The sequence below is a fragment of the Apium graveolens genome, chromosome 4, assembly GCF_009905375.1.
Source record: "Apium graveolens cultivar Ventura chromosome 4, ASM990537v1, whole genome shotgun sequence".
Taxonomy (NCBI): domain Eukaryota; kingdom Viridiplantae; phylum Streptophyta; class Magnoliopsida; order Apiales; family Apiaceae; genus Apium; species Apium graveolens.
In genome coordinates, this window is record NC_133650.1 from 239,613,051 (window position 1) to 239,626,825 (window position 13,775).

Sequence of the window (13,775 nt, forward strand, 5' to 3'; positions counted from 1 at the left end):
TCAAAAGGAATAACTTGTGCTTAAATCGTTGTGTTGTCAATTTCTGTAGACATATGGGAACTCAACATAATTAATGACTATTCAACTTCTATCTTAATTGTGGATGCTTGGTAGAATGGTATTAGTACAATGAAAGTTGGCTTTTATCAGTTTCGTGTTATTCGATTAATATCATCACTGTCACATGCTAAAGGTAATAACAATGGCTATAGAAGGAAGTAATAATGAAGTTGTGATCTCATGAGTGTTTTATTATTGATAAATTGAAGTATTAGTTAAGTGATTAATTAAGTAGTTAATTATAGTTAATATTTAATCAACAATTTTAAGTGTTATTGTCTTAACATTGAGAAGTAATCATACATTGGTGAGTGAGTTTAATTAGACAATAATTTAGTCTGAGTCTCTGAGGGAACGAACTAGAAAGTATTCTATATTACTTGCGAACGCGTATACTTGCGTGAATATTAGTGCGTGTTTTCGCCCTAACAGAAGGTAGTTGGTCCGTTGAAGGACCTTGAACAGGATATTCTAACCGTAATATGGTTGAATGCCCCATTTCCGTCAATACTTCCTCACCAAACAGAGCTCTTCTAATTGACTTATTTAAAGCTTCAAGAGCCTGAGTATCTAAGAGTGTGTTTGACTCATCACTGTGGCGCCCTCCAACCCAGGTCAGAAGCTTGGGGTCCACACACACACACCTTATTAATAAACCTGCTTATAACAATAATTAAGATAATAATATGCAGTGACCCTACTTACCAACTTTCACGGATCGCAACAGGTTAAAGTACGCACACAAGCCACACACACACACACTTATATTACAAACATCCAATCCCAACTATTCAAACTTACAACTAAATATTAAACATTCTTACAAACTCTTAAACTAATACAAAAGTCTTCAACTAGGTTATTCCTCTTAACCTGGAATCATAGCTCGCGCACTGGATTGGGGATCCTCACTACCAACAAGTTCATTCTTAACTAGAAAAGAACATAAATAGAATCGCATAAATGAGCTAACTAGCTCAACAAGTCACATTGACAATACTGAGATTAAATAATGATCAATTGAAATCATGATGGTATCAAGTTTATGGATGAGCAATGATTTAGAATTGGATATTAAGTTTTCATTTTAAAAATCAAGGTTAGGCTGCTGATCAGTCACGCACTAACCCCGAGCAAGGCACACATCTCTGCTCTAATTACTGGATCCAAGGCATACATTGTCCTCACTTAACCACCAATCTGGTCTAACCATGAATCTGGTCTACAATTTTATAAAACAATCCAATTCTATAATAGTAACATAATTAACAATGTAATGTAATAAATATAATCATAAGCAACATTGGGTTTCAAGCATAGGATGATCTGTAATCTTCACAGGGGTACAGTATAGTAAATACAAGGATTGGCTATCAGGCGGTACAAGAATTGGATAACAAAAGAATCAAAGTCTTGTGGTTATAAGGATTGGTCTTTCAATGTATAAGGTATAAAGGTTTGAATGTTTAAACAATTTTGGTTTAGTGATTGGTATCTAGTTTTTATATATCTGTGGAGTAGTATCGTATATCTGTGATTCATATCTGGGTATTTAATAATCAACGGTTCAGAAAGAATAAGGCTTACGACTCAAATATCAATAAATGAAATCAAGGTTTAGGGCTCAATGCTTTAAAGCACTTACAAAATAAAACAGGACTATCAATTATTCATAATATATCTTGAAAAGGTTCAAAACACTTGCCTTGTCTTAACTCGCTAACGCTTCACTGGCTTTTAATCACAATCTCCTATTCTCCGACTATCTGTTTCCCTTTCCTACGTCTTGCCTCTTCTGCTCAAATATCACAATCATCTATCAATACTTATCTTACTTGATTCTAGTCGATATAAGCTTCTATCTACCCTTCGTTTTACCCAAATCCGATTTACGGATTGAAAGATACGATTAAAACAGTCATATAATATACACATACACATTTAACACATCAATCAATTCACATATAACACATAACACATAAGATGTTTGATGAAAATACTTTTTTAAAGAAGATTTGATGTTAAAATGATTTTTTGGATATTTAAAATGAATTTTTAAACATTTTACGGAATTAAATCGGGTTGTTGAATCATTTTAAAACAATAAACAGGGTTCGATTGGCCGAATCTAGCTTTAAAATAATTTTATAATAATTACCGAGCCTCGGAAACAATTTAAAATAATATTTTAAAGCTCAAAACTATTTTTCAGAATTTTTAAATCAGAATAAATAATTGAATCTAATTAAATAATAATTAAAATCAATTAATAATTAACTAAATCAATTAATCAATATATTTTCAAACTAAATGACCAATTAACTAATTAATTATTAAATAAAATTAATTAACTAATTAATTCATATTTATTTTTGAATTAAAAATAATTTTTGGAATTAAAATAATAATTTTTAGAATTTTTTTAATAATTAAAAAATGAATTTCTGTAATTAAAATAAATAGAAAATATGATTTTTAAATATTTTTAAAACAAGAATCCTATTTGTGCAAAATATGGAAACTTCAGGGACCTAATTGTATCGTTCTTGAAAGTACAGGGGCGTGTTTGCAATTTTTGCAAGGTCGCCGCTGACTCGCCGGAGAGTGACCGGAGAACACGTTTGCGGCCATCTCAGGCCACCAAACTCTCCAGATTTAAACTACAAGCTACCAACAACTTGTACATGCAAACAAAACAATCAAACAATCAAGGATTTGGTCGGAAAAAGAGCAAGAAACTCGCCGTCTCCGCCGAGTTTTGTTTGCTTCGATTTTAGCAAACCAGGAATCGTCTGTTGATGTACTATACATGAATCGATTGCAAATTCAACCAGGAACACGATGCAATCAACAAAACATCTAATAACCCCTGGGGAAGAAACCCCAAAAATTTCAATTGAAAATATTCATACGAGTTATAAACCCTAATTTTATAATTCGAAATTAAAACACAGATTTGAGCATGTTATTGAACTCCAAATCAGTCATATAATATATTAAAATTATCAGGAAGAAAATCTCTACAACATGCAATAATCAAATCATATAAACAATGTCTCGAACAAAAAATCATAATTTAAATCAAATTAATTCAAAAATAAATTAAAATATAGAAAATGAATCTTTGATTCTGCAGTTTCGAAACTTGTTGATTCTGATAGAACACCTCATGACCTTCGTTTTGAGTACTCGAGCTTTCCAAACAGAGTTCGATAACACCTTCAAAAGTTGGTTTGATTCTCGGAAGTTTATATGAAATTAGGGTTTTCTCTTGAAAATTATATAAATAACTGTTTACAAATGATTTTCCGCACGAAATAAAATACGGTAAGGGCTATTTATATTTACGGAATATTGGTATCCTGTTGGATCATACCGGATATAAAATATTACGTTTATTTGAGAAAACAGATCCAAAACAGTACCGGTTTTGGGATAATTATCCAAATATGTATATTTTCTACCGCGGTCTTGGTCTCAGCGCTTTGGTTACACGTATTACGATATGATAATTATAACAGTTTAATAAAAAGATCCAGTTTATCGAAAATACGAGTTTTATCGATTTACCGAAACAAATTTTGTATCGAAAATATCGCGCCGGGACCCGCATGGGGAAAACCGTACGCCGGATCGAAAAAGTCAAAATATGAAAAATGCTCGGAATATTGCAATTAGGTTAGGAAGGGGTTCTCGGAAGAGTTTCGGGTTATAAAAACGTAAAAACGGTTGTAGTCGGTTGGTTCCCGGTTGTACAAACTAGTTTATAAATACTCTGAAAAATAATTTATTAGATCCATAAATCTTTTATAAGATCATAAAATAACATAAAAATTAATAGAAAAATATGACAATTATCTACACTTTATTTTGGACATATAAAAAATTAAAATACTCAAATTATATTATATTTAAACATCCATACACATATACTATTTAAAATATAATTCACAGAATAAATACAAGGTATACAGAATATTTATTTATTAGCAAAAATAATTACACGATATATCCCAGATATTACAATCACAAGATGCCTTGGCCGACAGACAAATTTTAATAGACCCACCTTGTTGAGATGATGGATCTAGTAACTGTTTATGTGCCTTTTCAGCCATTGTATCCTTTTGGGAAGATACATGGGAGGTTATAGTTGTTTCAGTGGGGATACTACTTTGCTTCGATGGAGACATAGTTGTGGGTTCACTCAATACACCTCCCTTATTTGCTGCATCATTTGCAATTTCTCCCTCTACACTCATAGGATCATTAAACTCTAGGGTTTGGGCTAGTAGATTTTGAGATGTGTTTGTTGGCTCTAGAGGGTGGTTATGAATTTGCGGGAAAACAAACTCATTGCCTCCTGACATTAATTACTCTTGAGCAAGTTGTGTGCGAAATTCAACAAGATTAAGTGAATCTGTATTTACTAAATCATCAAAAGTAGTACTCATGGAAGATTCATTCATACCTGCGAGGCCTGGCCTGTAAACATTTGATGCTGATTGAGTTGGCTTAACTTTCTCTTGATGTCCAGTAGCTTCAGGTTGAGAAACCTCTTCTGTTTGTTCACCAACAACAGGTTCTTGATAAAAAATCATTGGTTGAGCTTCAGGGTTAGGCTGCGGATCCGCTTCATGTCCAGCCTGTCCCTCTTCATCATCCTCATTTGCAGCATCAGGATCTGGATTATTGGGTTCATGATCATCTTCATTCTCAGAATCAGGTCCTTGATTAAGTGAGTCAAAGTACTCTTGCATGAAGTCTGTCACATAAATGGGGTTGTTGTTGGAATAGGGATTCTGTCTATACAACCTACCCACCATTTTGGCAGACGCAACTGGAGAACTTATCTTATTATAACTAGGAACCAAAGCCTTCTGAGCTTCTGTGAGTTTGAAATTAAGAACAATTTGAAGAAACCTGACGTATAAGATGTAGTCATGTTATTGAGCTTGATTTTCTAGTATCTCTTTTAAGAACAATCGTCCAAAATTGATATGAATGTTTTGAGTGACAACCACTCCAACTAGTCTCATGATGTGAGTGAGTCCATGAAATCCACCAGTCTTGGGAGACAGACAGAAGAACAAAATGTTGAAGAATAAGTTCCAAGGCTTGGGTAGATGACTTTTATTGAAATTCTTGGGATACTTGTCATTTAGCATGGTGCTCCGTATCCTCCTGAAGAAGCTGTAGAGTTCATAGTCTCTTGGCACAATATCAAAATTATCCTAAGGAAAGTGAAGATGTTCATTGAAATCATCCTCAGTGATTAATACCATTTCATCCTCAATAGGGAACATGAAGCTTAGCTGATCTTCATCTGATGTGTCCAGAGCTGTGGTGTGAACGAGTCTGAGGAGCTCAACATTCAATTGTACATTAGTAGTTAAGGCATAGTGCACAATCGAGTGCTCGTTTAAATATCTAATCCAATTTTCAAAATAGCCTATGTGAGCTGTATTATGATTTATAACCGAGACATAATTTGTTTTGGGTATCGTAATATTATCCGCCATTTTAATAAAAAATGAGAATAAAATTTGACCAAAAAAAAATTTATTATGAACAAACAAATTGCAACTAATGTAATACACAAAATGATATAGAACAAATATGGAATAGTCAACTAAGCCTATTGATATAATTAAGCAATACACCACTTTTAAACTCAGCCAAACAGTCCCTAAGGTTCCAGAACACCACACAATTCGATCTTCAATATTAACCGGTAAAATCACAAGTTTTTATAGTCCAAACAACGGGTGTATTATGGGCTCCAAGAATATGTACTTTGTTTGAAATTTGGACAAAGTTTCAGTATGATGCAATCGATTCAAAAAGTTTCTCCTTTTATAGCCCTTACTTGCGTCTGCGAGTATTGGTATATATATATATATCTGAAAATGAATGAATTTGTTGATATATACTTCATAGCAATCATAAAACCACTCTAAGGTAGTTACTTGTGACTATTATGTGATACACGTCGCAAGTAACTTACATACAGTGTGACCATTCACAAGTAACTGGTTAGGAAGATTTGTGTTAGTTACTTGCGCTTCTCAGTCGCAAGTAACAAGATAGTATGGATTTCAAGTAACTGAGATGGTGTCCTGAGCTTTACCTGCGACCAAAGTCTTATCAGGTCTCAAGTAAGTGAGATAGTTTGTAAGCTTCACTTTCCTTAACTTTACTTGCGACTTGATAGCCTAGTGACATAAATTAACAACTGAAAATGTCCAAGTACTTACTTGCGCCCTTGGATACTCTAAGGTCGCAAGTAACTAACAAGCAGTTATTTCTGTCAACACAATTTAAATAGAATAAAAACATAATAAATATCATTTAACTGATAAAATCATATTTTCATGAAATAAATTGTGCTTCTGATTTCAAATTAATTTTAATGAACCCCTACAAATATCAGATAATTCGAAGTTCACTAAAATTAATAAATCACAACGTTGTTTTATTATAATTGAGAATTTTATCATTGAATAGATCCAGTCTCAATTGATTAACTCAAAATTATGTTCCAATTTTTTACTCATAATTCAACCAATAATGATTAAATTATTTTCAAACAATTTATCAATATGAGTATGTTAAAATATTTATCAATCGGATACAATCAAACAAATATTTAAAATACGAGAAGTAAATAATGACACATAAATCCACATGTCCTTAAAATATTGACATTACAAAACAAGTGAATTTATTTGGGACAAATTACAGTTATTGATTTCTAATTTGTGAATTAGATAGATTTAACATCCCAAGTTCACTAACCAACTTAGAGAAAGTGTTTTCATCAGGTGGTTTTGTGAAGATGTCTGTAATTTGATCCTCTTTGGGTACAAAATGTAATTCCACAATGCCATTTGTGATATGCTCTCTGATAAAGTGTGTAATAATGCCAATTTTTGGGAAATTTTTGAAACCCTTATGAATAGTGTTTTTGCTGAATGAGAAAACTTTTCATGCCACACTATGTAGGGGTTCTGATATGAATATTCTGAGATTTTATTAGTACTTTATATGGGATATAAGTGTATGTAAAGATCGTCAGAATCCAAATCCGAACACTTTGATTTTTCCCGGAAATCCAATAGATACGGAAAAAATTGAGTATAAGGTAACAGGATAAAAAGGATTTAAATTAAAGGATTATAAGAGAGGATCATAAAAGGAATACAATATATTGAGAAAGGTTAAGGGAACCTAAGTAATAAGATCCCGGGTATGATCCCTCAAACGATAAACGAAAACGAAAGTTAAGCGAACCGTATAACAGATCAGCGGTCATTAGGCAAACGATTAGAAAGTTAATCAAGGGGATTAGTGGGGATGATGTCATCCAACCAATAGAAAGAGGACAAGGAGGGGAGGATGACATCATGAGGATGACACAAGCATGACATGGGAAGGAAGGAGGTGTGGTTGAATGAGAACCACACAAATTCAAGGGCAACAAGGTAATTGACTAAATCAAACACAAAAACAAAGCAACCAAGCCAAGTAAAATCATTTTCATCAAAATCAAAAAGAAACCAAGGCATTGTTCTTCATGCTCTCGGCCAAAACAGAACCAGAACACTAAAACTGCTGTATCTCCTTCATTTCTCACTCAAATATTGTGTTCTATAGCTCATTGGAAAGGTATTGAGATGGCCTACAACTCTTGTTCACAAGTCTCGTCCAAATAATCATGGTAAGACCCTCATTTTTACAGTTCTTTAAATAGGACTTTTAGAAACTTCAAAGCCTAACTTTGTGTTCTTGATTTCTTTGGAAAGATCAAGCTTGTAGGAGGCTCCCTAAGGCTTCCTAGCAACTTAACACCTCCCAAGGAAGGTATAAACTTCAAACCCTAGCCTTTACTTTATTTGTTAGTAAGTTTAATGGTTGGTGTTGTGAAATGAGAAGCATGGATTGTGATTATTAGTAGTTTGGTTTGATTTGGAAGTGTTTTGGTAATTGAAGCTTGATTATAGTTCATAGGTTTTGATTGTGGTTGTTTGAGTTGAAAACCTTGGAGATTATGGACTGATGTGGTATGGTTTAGGTGAAGTTTTATTGTATTGATGGTTATGAGTTGGTTGGTGGTTAATTGGAGTAGTTTAAACATTGGTAATCGCGTAAACATAGCCGTCGTAACGTCCAATTTTCTTTGGACTGTTTTTGTGCATAACATTAGGACCCGAGAACCCCCTGCTAGATTATGACCACTGCCATGTTTAGATATCTCATGTTACGAGCTTCGTTTTGATATGTAGTTCGTTCGATTTGGATGCACGGTTTAGGAGAAATGACCGTTTCAAGTAACGGCGTTTCGCGAAAGAAACTTTTCCCCTCGCCTTACTTTGAAACATAGGTTAAAGACCAAAAAGGGTTAATTAATGTATGAAACATTTATGGTAAGTGTGTTAGGCAGTTGGTAAGACACCCGCGAAGGAATCGCCTTAAAACTCGTAAAGGTTAAATTATTAAAAATGGTGGAGCCGAGGGTACTCGAGTGACTTAAGAGAATCAGTAAGCGCAAAACAAGCGTTAGAGTCTAAGTTAGTTAAAGTATAGATTTACAAGTGACTTTGGTTTAATTCCAACTTACTTGTTGTTTATAGGTTACCAGACTCGTCCCGAGCCATTCGTAACCCCCAGTCGCTCAGGCAAGTTTTCTACCCGTTATACTGTTGTTGTGATGTATATATGTATATGCATTATCTTGCGATAGATGCATGATGTTTATATTAGCAAATGTTGCAATATATTGAAGCATGCTGCTATGGTATATATATGCATGCCTGTTTCATATTCTTTCCATATATAATTGTTGATTCAGTTGATAATACCTATGCTAGAGGATAGCGGTAACTTGCATATACCCTTAGTATAGGGACCCAAAAGGTGGAAATATTTTCTAAACCGGGAGTCGAGGATCCCGAGTATAATATATATATTTATATAAATATATGGTTATAGTTTTCAAAACTATTAATCGAATAAGGTTTATTCGATAACTTTATTTTATTTAATGAATATTATTTTGAATATTCATTCGAGGGCTTATGACTCAGTTTATATTATCAATGATTATTAATTGGATATTCATTTGAGGATGTATGACTCCTTTATTTTATTTAATGAATATTGTTTATAATATTCATTCGAGGTATTATGACTCCGCTTACTATTTATTAATATTCTTTATTTTATTAAAGAATAATGTTTGATAATCAAACTTACTTTTGATATTCAAGTAAAGATATTACTTTCGTATAAGTATATCTTTGATTAATTGCAATTCATTCAAGTATAAGTTTTCCAACTTCTACCTCAATTATTCTTTATGGGAATATTATTTAAATAATAATATTCAGATATTTCTTTCATATTGGGACTGATTTATTTTATTAAATCAGCATTACTCCAAACATTCTTAAAAATGTTTTCGAGTCTTCAAAATGATTTTTAAAAGTTAGAGCGGATCCCAAAACTCATTTTTATATTTAAGATCTTCCTTTTAAAGGGGATTTAAATACTCGTTCAAAACCTGAGGGATCCGGCTCTATGGTGTATTTTATATTCGCAACAAGGTTGCTGTTTTGATAAATAAATTGATTACTTGCCCAATGTTCGGGAAGTAAGCCCATCTAATTGAGTCGGCATAAGCGACAGGCCGGGGTACGGTCTATCAAAGTGTAAGTGGCTGGGTGGCAGTCCATCAACGCGTGAGTGGCCGGGTAACGGTCTAGCGCGAGGTCCTAATGCGGCCAGGGTGATGACCGGTGAGGAATTCATCCATCTACAGTAGAAAAGGTTACTTATTGGTATCTTTGCCTGATCAGCAAGATATCTGGTTTATACCAAAATTCTTTTCCTTTCCAAAATTCATTGGATATTATAACTCTGTTCATACTTTACATGACAGAGATTTTCAGGAAATGTATGAGATATATATATATATATATATATATGGATATATATATCAGGACTTAATGAAGCATCTCGTAACTTCATTATTTACAATGATATTTCAAGGATTGAATCTATTCAAGTCTTATCTTGTAGTCTCATCTATGTGATGAACTTTTGAAACTATTATATCTTGAACGGTGGTAGTTCAAGTAGTATTTGGAAAAGATATAAGTATATTAGAGTATCTTGTAACTTCATCTTTTAAACTTATATCTAGTAAATGATTATCTTATGCATGACAAAGATTTTCAGAAAAACGTTGAGACAAGGTTAGATATATGAGATCACCTTGCAACGATATTTTTATACAGTTATACACTGGAACTCTGTGTGTATTATGCATGGAAGAGGACTTCCAATATTTTGAAAAGTATATATGTATATATATACTGAATATTTTGCGACTTCATCGCATTAAGATATCAACTTGGTTCATTTCTTTTGACCAAGACTTTCATGAGTACTATGAGAAGGCTCATATACTATTAATCATTATACATATTATTTTGGTGGGCTTGCTGCTCACCCTTGCTTTATTTCTTCATCACACAACAACAGTTAGGAAAGATGGCCAGACTCCAGCAGACCCAGCACAAGCGCGTGGGAAGCGTCCCGCGTCTTCCCGTTGATGTTGTAGCTGCTATAGCTGCAGAGGTAGATCTATTGTAGATCAGACCATCTACTTTTGAGAATCAATTATGTATAATTATAACTTGTGGCAGATAATGGCAATTAACTGTAAATTTATCAAGTAATCATTTTGGGTTGTAATAACTTTTAAATTGTGGATTCAAAGACTTGTACTTATTTAAATTTCATCTCTGACACTATAACGGGTTGTGGTGTGTGTTAGTGTGGGGTCACAGCATAAGGTTATTTATTATTAATTAAGTGAAGTGATATTGTGGAAAGAAAGACCGTGACGACTCGGATCCCCGACCCCGGATCTGGGGGTGTTACAGAAATGGTATCAGAGCTAAGCGTTATAAACCTCAGAGATGATGGGACGTTAAGATAATAAGTTCACTAAGATAATAAGAACTCTTGCTAAGTTCATAGTCGGACTACCTAACGTAGTACTGACAGTTAAAACCCTTATGGGAACCCTTATAAATGTAGCGATAGAAGCGTAGTTCGTTATCGTATATGGTAGCGGGACTCCGAACCCTGAAGTTGAGGAACATCAACGCGATGATGTTTTATTATTTATTGGGGATCAGATTATGGATCCAATAGAGCGTCCTAACGCGGGACCGGATGATGTTGATATTGAGGATGTAGCGGTTGAGGATGTTGTCCTAGAAGGGATAGTTGCTGAGGAGGATCCCATGGAGGATCCTGACAAGAATGAATAAAGGACCACTGAGGAATTGATGACCATGGTTAGGGCAACTACCAGAGGTAGGATTGGCCGGTCACTACCGGAGGTTCATTCAAGTTGTAAAGATAGTAGCCCCTTTAACGCGGCTTACTCGTAAGACTGAGAAGTTCGAATGGACAGAGAAATGCGAGAACAGCTTTCAAGAACTGAAGCAGAGGTTGGTGATGGCCCCTATGCTGGCGTTGCCGGATGGAAAAAGGAGATTTTGTGATTTGTAAGTGACGCTTCGCATAAGGAATTAGGGTGCTTCTTAGCACAGCAAGATAATCGCGTCTGCGTCAAGACAATTAAGGTAATATGAAATTCGATATCCCCGCCCATGAGCTTAGGCTCGTGGCAATAGTTTTACCCTAAAGATTTGAGGCACTACTTGTATGGAGAGAAGTGCGAGAATTACCTAAGCCATAAGTGCTCTAGTACATTCTTACGTAGAAAGAGCTCAACATACGCCAGAGGAGGCGGTTAGAGCTAATCAAGAATTATGATTGGGAGATTCTTTATCATTCGGGGAAAGCCAATATGGTGGCTGATGCCCTTAGTAAAAAGGAGAGACTCAAGATGATAATGTCTTTTGGAGAGTTTATAAGAGATTTTGAGAAAATGGAAATAGTAGTGAAGGTAACCGGAGCCGGTACCGAAAAGCTGTTTGAGATAGCAATACAACCCGAATTATTGGAAAAGATCATATTGTGCCAGAAAAAGTTATGAATGAAGGCAGAGAGCCAACAAATAGATAAGAGGTTAATACCGAGAAAGATGAGAAGGGAATAATGAGGTATTCCTACAGAATTTGGGTTCCAAATGTTCAAGAGCTTAAAGATGAGATCTTAGATGAAAGCTAGTTTGAGGAATAAGATTTAGAGCAAACCCTGAACGTGATAGTCAGGGAGGTCGCCATCAAGATAGAAGGAACCCATGACATAATGGAGTGGAAAATGAGGATTTTAAATTAAAAGATGACCCCAATTATGGGGAGTAGGATGAAACATTTCATACTAAGGAAACAAAAAGTCGAGTAAGGAAAGGAGACCCGAGATGGTACCCCTATACGGCAATTCATGGACCTGTCTAAAGAGAACTTAGACTATTATCCCCAACCACCACCCTGAGGAGACAGTACGGTGAGAAATTCTTTCAGGACCTTTAAGTCTCTAAGCTCCCAGAGTTCCAAGGAACAGGTTGACCTAGCCGAGGCAAGAGCCTGGCTAAAGGAAATATAGGAATCATTTGAGATTCAAAATGATTGAATAAGACACCCTTATCAGGGATATATGACTTGATTTATCCATGGAAGGATGCAGGTACCTTTTAAAGGTGGAATTAAGGATAGAACATCGGTAACTTAAAATGAATCCTAGGGGAATGCATAAAGGTTGGCATTTCACCCTTAATAGGGATAGTATGAGTTTTGACAGGATGAATTGGAAAGGGTTAAGGTAACAACAACCTTTAAGGATCAGTGGAGAAATTTTTCAGAAGTATATAGACAATGGTTCTAGTAATAGTGAATGGTATTTTGATATGCCCTGTATCTAGGGAATACAGGAGGAACGATTGAAGGATAACCTTAGAGGTTTTACAAGGAGAAAGGTAATATTCAAAATTCTCAAGAATAAAAATGTTGATAAAAGAAATATGACGTAATTATAATGGTGCCAAGTGGGGCACGTGTTAAACCACGAGAAAGTATGGATCGAACCAGTAAAGGTCGAAATTGTTCAAGGCAATTAGGACCTAAGATAAAAGATGTTCTAAGTATGATTGAGAGTCAGTCGTGACAGTGATTAACCTCTAAAGCTGAGGCAATAACTTATGGAAAAATGGTGATATTTTTTTTTACTCATCAGATTTTAAGGAAAACATCTTCACAAAAGCAGTGATTGAAATAAGGTAGAAATTTTATTTGGAGGTGGTTAAAATGACATTGATTGTAAGGAAATATTACTATCAAGAAAGGCCAAAGAGGTGGCCGACACTTTAAGTGTAAGAGGACAATTATAGGCGCTCGTGCCAGAGGAATATAGTGATAATGGTTAAGGCTGTGAAGGTTGTATTATGGTTTGAAAGATTGACATTCCTTCTGATGACTGTGCAATACCCAACCGTAATAGTAGTTGGTAAAGGTTTAATTCGTGTAATCGCCATGAGCGGGCTATCTATCTCAGAAAATACTATCTTGAGAATACTCCAGGACTATGTTTCGAAAAAGACTAAACAAACCTTTGAGTTAAGTCTTCTATTGAAGGCATATGATTAAGAATGGTATTAACCTGCTATCGTTGCTTTGATTGAAACTCTTCTGCAATTTTATCTGCTTCATGTCATGAATATACGCCAGGATCTGGAG